Here is a 12,927-nt window from a genome sequence, read left to right as displayed (position 1 = left end):
ACCAGAGGTAAGATTTGGGAAAGGAGGAAGTAAAGCTTAATTGGCATATCCACCAGGCCTTCTCAAATGGGTAGCCTGGATGCTTAAGTCTGTTCTAGAAAGTACAGATGTATCTCTGATAAGGTACTTTCCTCCATCTGGGGATGGACCTGGCCGGATGCTGCCAATGATGATAATTACAGGGAGGCTTGAACTGGGGTTTGGGCTGAGCATAGCTGTCAGCACAGAAGGTTATATAAATATTCCTAGAAGTGGTTAGGTAAGGAGTTAGCGGTCTATAAAGTTAGTAAGGCTGTAAGAAAGGAGGGTCCGAGCTGAATTTTGTAAAGCTATTACTTAACGTCCACCTGACTTAGGTGGTGTCTCCTTGTGGAATTTACCTTAAATCAGGAGACTTGCATGTGGACTGTTATTACTGCTAGTCCTTGAAAGTGGCCAAGAGAGATATCTGATTCCAGAGAAAGCCTTTCCTGGGGCTGTTCTCCAAATACCTGGAATGTGTATGTCCAGAGAGTGATCAGTCCAAACTGTTAGCCCTTCTTGGGGAAAAGTCAATTGGGAAAACTATGAAGGCACACATGACTTTCATAACAGAATACAGCTGATAGATAACAAGCCAAGTAACACCAAAAACTCCTTGGGATTTGGCTTCCTCTGGAGGAATTCCCTGATCCCTCCAGGTAGTGACTTTGCCATAACCAGCTGAGTTCTTAGGATATATTCCTGCGGCCCCAGCATTAGTCCATACACTTTATTATTCTGTGTCAGTTCTCTCTCTCTACAAGCTTCTATTCTGCCCTCATTTTTAGCTCCTTTCTTGCCCGATTTCTCTCTACATTTATCTGCTGTCCCCTCTAGGTTCTATCTTAATTCCTTCATCTTTGTTTTTCCCCTTTAAGATTCTTATCCATCTAGTTCTTTCCCATATCAGCTCCTCTCCCATCTCCTTCTCTCTCATCTTTTCTTCCTCATCTTGTTCTTCCCCATCTGGCTCTTCCTCATCTTCCATCTCGTTCCTCTAGTACTCTCTTCTATCCCTTCAGTCTAGTTTTTCTCGATCTCAGTTCATTCCTCTCCAGTTCTTACCCATCTAGTTCTTCCATTTTCTTTTCTCCTCTCCATCTCCTTATTCTCTCAGTTCTCCTAAGTCTCCCAGAATCCAGTTATAAACCTAAGCAATAGCAATCCCCTGGTCGAGCAAGGTCACCAGGCTTGAATTCTATGGGGTCATAAAGGCAGGTAAGATTTTCCTCAGGCAGTGACCACCAGGCTTTCTTTTACACCCCAAAATGGGAGTGGTAAAGAGGAGGTCAACTGAGAGCTAATGACCAGTTAGTATATGAAAAACAGGGATCTATGTGCTCAGGCCAGAAGTGGTTAGGTAAGAAGTTAGGGGTCTATAAAGTTAGTAAGGCTCTAAGAAAGGAGAGTCCAGGCTAAATTGTGTAAAGCTATTACTTAATGTCCACCTGGCCTAGGTGGTGTCTCCTTGTGGAATTTACCTTAAATCAGGGGACTAGCATGTGGTGGTCTGGACTGTTATTACTGTTAGTCCTTGAATGTGGCTAAGGGAGATATCTGATTCCAGTGCTGAAAGGGGAGAAATGGATGGGCTGAGGGGAAGGAAGCCTTTCCTGAGGCTGTTCTCCAAATATCTTGAACATACATGTCCAAAGAGTGATCAGTTCACACTGTTAGCAATTCTTAGGGAAAAATCAATTGGGAAAAGTATGCAGGCACACATGATTTCCACAACAGAAGACAGCTGATATATAACAAGACAAATAACATCAAAAGCTCCCTGGAATTTGGCTTCCTCTGAAGGAATTCCTTGATCCCTTCAGGTAGTGGTTTTGCCATAACCAGCTGAGTTCTTATTATATATATATATTCCTGCCGCCTGTAGCAGTACAGCTTGAATTTTCCCCACTTGTCTATTCCGAAGGATGATATTTTTCTCTCTCCTGGTCTTGGAACTCCAGCCCTTCCCAGTTACTAAGAAGGTGGGCCTAAGGGTTCCAAATAAGTTGATAAATTTTAACTTCTGTTCCTAGTTTAAGTTTATCTCAACAGATTTCCACTTGGCTGGCAGACACCTCCAAGCTTCAGTTGCTGACTACACTGCTTTGGACGACTATGAGCTCTGGACTTGATAAAAGCTGACATGGACTGGCCCAGCCAATGTGATTGTTCCCTGTCTCTGCAGATTCAGATAGCCACATGCTTCTGACAGATGCCCCATTGCCCAGCCTTTGACTAGCCTTTCAGACTTTTAGGGGCCCTGACAATGGTGCCCCAATGCCAGCTTGATGCATTTCCAGAAGAGAATACATCATCCCATGTTCCCTGTTCAGAAAAGGCTGAAATGCTGGGTCAAAAGGAAACTTCGTAGCATAGAGGCAAGATGGCCAACTATAATGCCCATTGACATACCAGGAAAATAGGTTCAGAGGTGTCAATAGATTTGACAAATAATAAAATAAATTTATTAACTGAAATGGTTCTGCAATAAGATAAGACACTTGACCTTATTTGAGCAGAACCAAAGAGGTATTATATAAGATCATAATCTGGTTGTACTCAAAGATCAGAACTACAGGGCCTTAAAAATGGCAATAGATACAGATGTTGCTACCCTAGAAAAATCTGTTAGCTAATGGTTCTCAGGAGAGGTAGGACTCATGATTGAGTTCTGTCATTGGTACTTGGAAGAGGGGAATGTGGAGGGCCCCAAAACAGCTTGACCATACAGCAGCCATGACAGGCTTAGGGGCCTAGATACAGCTTCTGTGAAAGGCTTACTGGCAGGCAACACACAGAGCCAGGAAAAGCCTTAAGCTGATACTACCCAGGGATCCACCCAGGGATGAGGAAGTACCTCACATCCCAAACATTCCAACCATTAGATAATTGGCCAGATGTCCTTGAGTCTAGCACACACCTATTTTTGTTTTACAGATACCCCTAGATAATTGTCAGCCAATCAGGGTGTCCTGGACCCTGGAAATTCCCTCACCTCAACCTCTGCTATGATAAAAACTCTGCCCTAGAGCTCGGGGCTCTCTGCTCTCACCACTGCATCGGACAGACAGAGGGACCAAGCTCAGAGCTTGAAGATAATAAAGGCTCTTCGCTTTTACATGCAGGATGCGGTCTCTGTGGTGGTCTTTTGGGGGTCCCCGTGATCTGGGCATAACAGTCCTAGCTGAACTCCTCCTACCTGACCTCCATCTCACAGACATCCACCCGGCTTTGCCTCCCCATTGCCTGGAATGAAAGGCATGTGCTACCACATTAGCCAAGATTATTTTCACTAGATGAATTGCCCTCCTAATTATCACTGGCAATGTTCTTTGTCCCCCATCTGCCTCAATTTTAGTCTACTTGAGTCTTTTGACTATTGTGAAGATGGTCACTTTAATCTTAAACATATTTTCTGTAGTTAACATGAGTGGTTGGGTCTGACTTGTTTTTGAATCTAATCTGACAATTTATACTTTAGGCGTTTAGGGCCATTTATAACTCATTTAATACGATTAGTGGTTCTTAGGTATGTCATTGTCTTGAAATTTGTTTCCTATCACGTTCTGGAATGAACAAAAATTTTGTGTAAATATATGAAACAACAAAAGTGACCTTGAAAGTTCAACAGTGTCGTGTTACCACAAAAGTAGATTTTTCCTACAAACACGAAGCGTTCTTTTGTACTTGTTTACGATACCTTCACATGTTAATCATTCATCCTTCAACACAGACACAGTTCTGTTGTCACATACCGATGTGGCCCTCAGTAACACTTTCCTATCTCGGTAACAGGGACAGTGAACCAATCCTGGACGGGTCCAGAACTTCTTACTCTCCGAAATCTCTGATGCAACCTGCCCATCCTCTCCACGTTTAAAAAAACCAATTCTTTAGTTTCATCTGTTGAAATGTATCATAGGACCTACCATCGCACAGCGAGGTGGAATCCTTCTGCAGTGGGTCTCAGGCAAAGCGTAATCAAAGCAATTATCTGATTTTATTCTAATTTGCACTTTAAACTCCTGCTCGTCCGTACACCCAGTAAGAGGGAAAAAAAGTTACTGAGGAACCTGGAAGTAACTTTTGATCACACCAGGAGCCTCCTGTTTAAGCGCGCATTCCTGTGGGAACTCCCAAAAAACCACTGGGCGGAGCGCCCAATGAGCTGGCCCAAATGCATGCTGGGATTTCTCCTCGAGAAGCTAGGCTTCCTGTACTTCTGGACGCCGGAACTACATTTCCCATGAGGCACCGCGCTGGACAAAAGCCTCACATTCCGGTGTCCTGGCTGAGGTATCGCGGATGGTCAGTGCTTTCTGGTGTGAGTAAGAAATTGTAACTGGCCTAATTCTCCACTGAGTGAGGCGGAGCCAGCGGGCTGGGTGTGGGTGTGGACGGTGGGGTGGGGTGAGTGGATGGGGAAGTGTGTGAGTGTGTAGGGACGGTGGTGCGGGCGCGCGGGCTACACCTCGAGCACTCTGCATTGTCTGGGTCACTGTGCTAGTCGCTTTCTGCTCCTGCTTTCTCTCACGGCCACAGGGGCTGAAGCAGAGGACCAGGCTTCAGTAAGGAGAGGTCAGGGACGGAGTCTGAGGGAAGCGTTCCCTGAGGTCCAGACTTGAGCTTGGGGCGAGCATTTGAGGCCGGAAGCGCCTCCGAGGGTCGCCTAGGAGGGCAGCTGCTTGTTGAGTCCAGAACTTTCTCAGAGCTCTAGCCATCGTGAGTGTTGTGGGAAGTGAAGGAGAGTGCTCACTCGGATGCACAGCCTGGGGTCTCGTGCTTGCTCGGGCTCCCGAGTCTGCCGTTATTCAAATGAGGGTCTGGAGAAGAATGCGAACATTACTGCTACACATCTAAGATTGGAGAGTGAGTTTGCCTTTCGTTCGGTTTGAGAAACGAGGTTGTAGTTTTAGAATATAGAATTGTCAGTAAGAGAAGGAGGAATATGTAACTTGATACCTCCACCACTGTGACCCTTAACTTACATTGTCCCCTCCCTTTCCACTTAATATTCACATAATCGTTTCAGAGATCCTTGATGTCTTCTCTCTACAATCACTCCATTTGCCCAAGATGTTATAGATAGGAACCTCCAGAGGTTAGTGTTAGGGCTTTCAAACCCCGATTTGGTAAATTGATTAGTATTCTGATGGCATCACACATTAGGTGACTTTTTATTTATTTATATTATTTATTTTTATTTTATTTATTTTAATTTTAAATTTTTTTTTTCTGGAGCTGAGGACCGAACCCAGGGCCTTGCGCTTGCTAGGCAAGCACTCTACCACTGAGCTAAATCCCCAACCCCTATTTTTATTTTTTTTAAAGATTTTATTTATTTATTATGTATACAGTGTTCAGCCTGCAGGCCAGAAGAGGGCACCAGATCTAATTATGGATGGTTGTGAGCTACCATGTGGGTGCTGGGAATTGAACTCAGGACCTCTGGAAAAATAACCAGTGCTCTTAACCAGTGCTCTTAACCTCTGAGCCATCTCTCCAGCCCGTGACTTTTTATTTTTAAAGGTCTTCTTTTCAAAGCGGGAAAGAATAGAAGTGATAGGCGATTTCTGTTCACTAATGAGGATTTTGGGAGTGGGAAAGTGATAGCTCTATATTTGACATCTTTGAGAGTCAATTTTAGTAATTTTCAGGGTGTCTGTGTGTGGAAACGGGTAATATTGGCCAGATCCAGACGTACAATGATGTGGTTGAATGTGGAGATGTGGATCTGTAGTGTCTGGGTTGGAGTATAAGTTCTGTCTTTTCCCGGATTTCTAGCCTTGTCATGTACCTCAGAATGACTGTAGTAAAGCCTGTTAGTGCAGTGCCAGCCATATAGTAAGGGCCTGACGTGTTTTAGCTGTTGCTTTGGATTCATTCTCTTCAGCTCTCTGTAATACAAGGGTGTGTTAGAAATAATATGATTACTGGTTGTATTTTTAAGAAAATGACTCAAGAAAAGAAAAAGGTAGACTTTATGGTATACCCTTTATTCTCAGCACTTGAGAGACAGAAACAAAAGAATTTCTGTATGTTCATGATCAGCTTAGTCCACACAATAAGTTCCAAGCTAGCTGGGGGACACAGTGAGACCCTGCCTCAAAACAGTGAAACGAAAATGAATGTACTAATTGTTAGTTTTTCAGCTGCGTTGTGTTCTTACCCTGCAAGGAAATGCCACGAAACACGACAGAATCCGCTAACAAGAGTTTTATTAAAGGTAAAGGGACAGAGAGTGAACAGGCCTGAGGGAAACACGTGTGTGGAGAAGAAGGAACTGGGAACATGGCGCCAGATTTTAAAGGCTGGGCGTGGACAGATCAGCGTCATTACTACACGCAAGCGCGTAGATCTCATGGCCACGTTGCGCACTCACGTGGCTAGTGGAACGTCACAGATCTTGGTCACGCGAGATGCCCTGACCCAGAAATGGCTATCCTGACCTGGGCCTGGCTAGGCGGAAGTGTCCGCCAGGCATATGCGAACACGCCTGACCGTGGGGGCGTGTTGTAAACCTTTCATTCTTGACTCTTCCTTTTTAAAAAAGAAAAAAAATTGTGGTTGACTGGGTATGGGGGCGACGTTTCTCTCAAAGACTGCTTCCAGCTGAATAGTGGGCGTTGGTTGGCTCTTGGGGGGCAGGGGGATGAGAGGGTATCTTGTGAAGTCCTGGGATGATGGTGGGCAGGTCCTGGAATGAAGTTCTGCCGTCCCCTTGTTCTGCAGCTGTCCATCCGTGCTGTGGCTGGGAACCTTCTGTTTGACAAGATACTGTTGACATAGAAAAGGCTTAGAGAAAAAGAATCATTATTATTTTATTTTGGAGTTTGCATTTGTCTGAGGTAGATCTGGCCTGTCCAGATAGAGACATGTGATATTTACCTGAGGTAGATCTGGCCTTAGTACTCTGCTTAATTTTTATCTGAGACAAGCCTTATTAGAGGTAGTTTATTTAAGGCACCTGTTTCCCTTATTAGGTTAGCATTTAGGAAACGCAGGTGATCAGTTGTTGAGTATTGAAGAATGATAGATTATTGTATTACATTATTCCTTACCGCCTGGATATTTCTGATGGTCCTTTTGCCTCCGGCTCTGTGTGGCCCTGGTTGGGAAATGAAGGGATGATACCTTATTCCTCTGGAATTGGTGACAAGGCAGTGGATCCTGGTGTCCTCTGGAGCTTGAGAGTGAGAGGCCCTGTTTGTTTCACTGTATATGAAGAGAGATTTTTCTGGGATGGAGGTGAGCTAAAAGGTTTTAGATGAGACAGGTGGACCCAGTGAGGAAAGCCCTCGAGTTTAGCAGCTGTAGGAGTTACAAGAATTACCTTGAAGGGTCCTTGCCACTTAGGGGAAAGGGGTGAAGGGCACTGGCCTGGAGGAAAGAGAAGAACCTGATCCCCAATGTGTATTGGAGGTGGACGATTATTGTCACACGACTGAGGTAATGAACAGTCTGCGTAGCTCCATAGGATAGAACTTAGGTGACATAAAAGGGGAGTTAACAGGCTATCTGGAACAGTTGGAGGGTTGGATAACAGTTGTTAGAACTGGCCTTCCATACATTAGTTCAAACGGAGAGATTGAAAGAGGCTTCTTAGGAAGAGCCCTGAGCCTGAGGAGAGCTAGAGGCAATAATCTTACCCAGTCGAGATGAAGTTCCTGTGACATCTTAGTAAGAATAGTTTTTGAAGACCAGTTGGTACGCTCCACCTTTCCTGAGGATTGAGGGTGGTATGGGATATGAAAATTCCAGGGAATATTTAACGCCTTAGCTAGTGTCTGAGAAATCTGAGAAGTGAATTCTGGGCCATTGTCAGACTGGAGAGAAGCAGGGACTCCGAACCGAGGAATAATTTCTCGGAGAAGGAGGTCTGCAACTGTCTGAGCCCGCTTATTAGAAACCGGATATGCCTCCACCCAATTTGAAAATGAGTCCACCATCACGAGGAGATACTTAACTTTCCTGACGGTGGGCATATGGGTAAAGCCAGTCAGTCCCTGGAAGGGAACCTCTAGCCTGGTGGGTGGGAAAAGGCTGACTCCTGTACTTGGTATTGGGATCTGTTTTTTGGCAGATCTCACAAGAGGCAGTAATAGTTCTTAAGAACTGTAAGTCCTCAGAGGTGGGCTGCAGGTGAGCTTTTACGAATTGAGACAGAGCAAGATTATTAGGATAAAAGAGCTGGTATAGATAGGAAAGAATTTGTCTAGTGTTTGGAGTTCCCTGTGAGGGTGTAGGCTGTACTGTATGGATTCCCTGTGGTGGGTGAGGTGAGACTCGGCCCTGGAGGGCCGCTGTTCTGGCTGCCTGGTCAGCCCGGTTGTTTCCCCTAGAGATGATGGAGCTATCGGTCTGATGAGACTGGCAGTGAACAATTCCTATAGCCCTGGGGAGGTGGGAAGCCTTCAGCATGGCCATTATTTGGCCTGAGTTAGATATGGATCCCCCTTTTGCTGTAAGAAGGCCACGCTCCCTCCAAATAGCAGTGTGGGACAGGAGGATATGAAAAGCATATATCGGGATCTAAAGAGCCGCTTGGCGGCCATTTTTTGTTGTTTTCTAAAGCATACTTTGGCCATTTTTTAGAACATAGACGAGTTAGCTTAGGAATCTTTATGTAAGGCATTAAACTGAGAGGTTTTAAAGCTTCAACAAGACAGCCTAACGGAGAGGAAGGACTAACAGGGTTGGAAGCCTTGTTTCCCATGTCTGCAGCAGAGAGGCAGAAAAAAATACAAAAGAAAAAAACAAACGTGATCCGGAGCCAAGGCCCCAGGCGTCCCCAAGGCCAGGGACGGATACCGGGCACAAGCCGCTCCTTGGCTCGTCAGCCACAGAAGCGGGGACCCCTGCCACGTGAGGAAAGGATTCCCTGGGAAGCCAGACAGCGTCTGCAGCTTTGTCAAGTCGGATGAACGTGTTGGCCCCACGTGGCCCCCAGGACGCACCCAACGGCGGTGGTCCCAACGCGAGAAATATCTCAGGCTGCAGACGTGGGAGAGGGCTAGAAATCTCAGGCCTGCGATAGGGACCGACTGTAGCCAATGAAGACCGTGGCCAGGGGTTCCCCCGGATCAACGGTCGTTCTCACAGATTCAGGAAACTGTTTACGCTGGCTGAAAAATGGGGGGACTCACCAATTGGAGAAAGCGGTGTTGCATGGAATTTTTGCGGTCAGGCGAAATGGAGAGCGGTCTGTCGCATACGGAGCAGAGTTTCGCAGTCCCTGGTTTACGGGTTTCCAGGCGCAGGGTGCCTGGAAGCGCCCGCTCAGTTTCGGCACCAAAAATGTTAGTTTTTCGGCTGCGCTGTGTTCTTACCCTGCAAGGAAATGCCACGAAACACGACAGAATCTGCTAACAAGAGTTTTATTAAAGGTAAAGGGACAGAGAGTGAACAGGCCTGCGGGAAACACGTGTGTGGAGAAGAAGGAACTGGGAACATGGCGCCAGATTTTAAAGGCTGGGCGTGGACAGATCAGCGTCATTACTACACGCAAGCGCGTAGATCTCATGGCCACGTTGCGCACTCACGTGGCTAGTGGAACGTCACAGATCTTGGTCACGCGAGATGCCCTGACCCAGAAATGGCTATCCTGACCTGGGCCTGGCTAGGCGGAAGTGTCCGCCAGGCATATGCGAACACGCCTGACCGTGGGGGCGTGTTGTAAACCTTTCACTAATGTAGAAGATTTTTTTTTTTTTTTTTTTTTTTAGATCAAATTTTTGGTATTGTGTGCAACATGATAATTTGGAATCTTTATGTCCTTTAGAATGACTAAATCTACGTGTCACATTTTTTAGTGAGCACACTTAATGTCTACTCTCTGAGCCTTTAAGAACTATTAATCGCCGGGCATTGGTGGTGCACGCCTTTAATCCCAGCACTAAGGAGGCAGAAGCAGGTGGATCTCTGTGAGTTCGAGGCCAGCCTGGTCTACCAAGTGAGTTCCAGGAAAGGCGCAAAGCTACACAGAGAAACCCTGTCTCAAAAAAAAAAAAAATGCAAAAACTATTAATCATAGTCACTGTGTTGCATGATGTATCTGGAACTTGTAGAGCTGAACTTGTATAGTTCTTGATCAGCATCTTTACAACTCCCTTATAGATCTACATTTCCCACTCTCAACCATGATGTTGCACATCCCCCCTTAGCCACTCACACCTCCATTATCTCAGCCACTCACACTCCATTACCTCAGCCACTCACACCTCCATTACCTCAGCCACTCACACTCCCATTACCTCAGCCACTCACACTCCCATTACCTCAGCCACTCACACCTCTATTACCTCAGCCACTCACACTCCCATTAATTACCTCAGCCACTCACATCTCCATTACCTCAGCCACTCACACCTCCCTTACCTCAGCCACTCATACCTTCCTTACTTCTGCCAATCACACCCCCATTTCCTCAGCCACTCACACCTCCATTACCTCAGCCACTCACACCTCCATTACCTCAGCCACTCACACCCCCATTACCCACCATTTTACTTGTTCCTGAGAGGTGAGGTGGTGGGTGTTTGTCTTTTTGTTAAAGATTAATTATTTTCATTTTAAATTCTGTGTGTGGGGTTATACGTACATGAGCACAGGTACCCTCGGAGACCAGATGTAAAGGATCCACTGGAGCTGGAGTTACAGGCATTGTGAGCTGTCAGGGAATTGAACTCCTGACCTCTGGAAAAGCCATACCAGCTCTTAGCCTCTGAGCCATCTCTCCAGCCCCACCTTTTGTCTTTTTGTCTTTAGCTTATTTCCCTTGTTTTCCTCCATGTTCACCCATATTGTAGTGAACAGTTGGATATTGTTGCACTGTGTCTGTGAACCTCATTCTGGATTTGCTTTGTCCATTCATCCTTTGGTAGGATGGCATATCACAGATATGTAAATTATTCTGGAATAAATGTGAGAGTATCTCTGAGGTACTGATTTGATTACCCTTGTATGTCTCTACTCAGTAGTGGGATTGATGGATCATGTGACAGTTCTATTTGTTTTTATTTATTTATTTATTTTTGGTTTTTCGAGACAGGGTTTCTCTGTGTAGCTTTGCGCCTTCCCTAGAACTCACTTGGTAGCCCAGGCTGGCCTCGAACTCACAGAGATCCGCCTGGCTCTGCCACCACCGCCTGGCTGACAGTTCTATTTGTAATTTTTGAGATTCCACTATATTGTTTCCAACAGTGACTATATTAATTAACATTTTCTCCAGTGGTTTTTCCTCCACATTCTCTAAATTGTGTTTTCTTTCTGATAATGGACACTGTTTTTAAAAAGATTTGTTTCTTTTTCTTTTCTTTTTTTTTTTTTTTTTTAATTTGTGAGTGTTTTGCCTACATGAATGTATTTGCACCATGTCCATGCCTGCTGCCTGAGGAGGCCGGAAGAGGGTGTGAAATTCCCTGAAATTGGAGATAGGGATGTTTGTGAGCCACCATGTAGGTGCTGGAAATGGAACTCAGGTTCTGTACAAGAGCATAAAGTACTCTCAAAATACTGGGCTATCTCTCCAGCCCCCCTGGTAATTGACAGTCCTATCAGGCATGAGGAAGCCTCTCATTGTGATTTTAATGTGTATCTCTCTGATGCTTATTTTTCATGTACCTCTAATCGGCTACATTGATGTTCCATGTGGGGAAATGTCTGTGTGTTTTCCTTTTTCCTTATTAGCATGTTGTTGCTTGAGAATTTCTCTCCAGCTCCCGCCACCAAGTCCCGCCAGTCCCAGAGCCCACTTATAAAATAAACACACAGACTCTTACATTATTTAAACTGCTTGGCCATTAGCTCAGGCCTGTTATTGTCTAGCTCTTACTCTTATATTTAGCCCATTTCTATTAATCTTTACTTTGCCACGTGGCTCATGGCTTACCGGTACTTTACATCTTCCTTGTCCTGATGGCGGCTGGCCGTGTCTCTCTCTCCGCCTTCCACTTCCCAGAATTCTTTTCCTTGTCCCGCCTATACTTCCTGCCTAGCCAATGGCCAATCAGTGATTTATTTACTGACCAATCAGCAACACACTTGACATACAGACCATCCCACAGCAGCATGTGTCCTTGTCACTGAATTTTCTGCATTCCTTGTAAAGTCGCTGTGCAGGAAGAGTTTAGATGTTAACTCCATGTCAGATATGTAGTTTACAAATCTTCTCTCCCATTCTCTAGATCATCCTTCTACTCTTGATTGTTTCCTCTGGTGTGTAAAGTTTTTAATTTGATGTAAATCCCATTTGTCCATTTCCTTTTGTTGCTTGTGTTTTTATCCAAAATGTCCCGTGTCATTGAGGCTTTTTTGTTTATTTTTTTCTAGTAGTATCAGTTTAAGTCCTTAAATTTTAATCTGTTTTGAGTTGACTTTGCATGTGGTGTGACTGAAGGTCTAGTGTCATTCTACTGCATGTTAAAATTGAGTTTGGCCAGTGCCACTGATTGCAAAGGTTAATGAGGAACCCGTGGGCCAAGCTGGTCTAGGACACTGAAGAAGCCTCTTGCATCTGCCTCTCCAGTGTTGGCAGTATAGACCTATGCTACCACATCTAGAAGGACTTCCTGCACTTTCATTTATGGCTTTTGGGATCACAAGCTTTATGAAACAAAGGCAGTCATAAATGTCATGAGGTCACACACTGAACTATCACAGATACGTGGGCTGGGGTGATGGCTCAGTGGGTACAGTGCTTGCAAGCATGAAACTATGCAATGCCAGATGCAACAATGCATGTCTCTAATCCCAGCCCTCCTACTGCAAGATGGAAGGGAGAGACAAGAGAATCCCTGAAAGGCTAGCTAGCCTGGTGTATGCAGAGGCAGGAGGGAAGGAAAGATAAAGAAAGAGAGAAAGAAAGAAAGAAAGAAAGAAAGAAAGAAAGAAAGAAAGAAAGAAAGA

Source organism: Peromyscus eremicus, chromosome 1 (assembly GCF_949786415.1).
Source record: "Peromyscus eremicus chromosome 1, PerEre_H2_v1, whole genome shotgun sequence".
NCBI classification, from domain to species: Eukaryota; Metazoa; Chordata; class Mammalia; order Rodentia; family Cricetidae; genus Peromyscus; species Peromyscus eremicus.
This window is presented reverse-complemented; position numbering follows the sequence as displayed.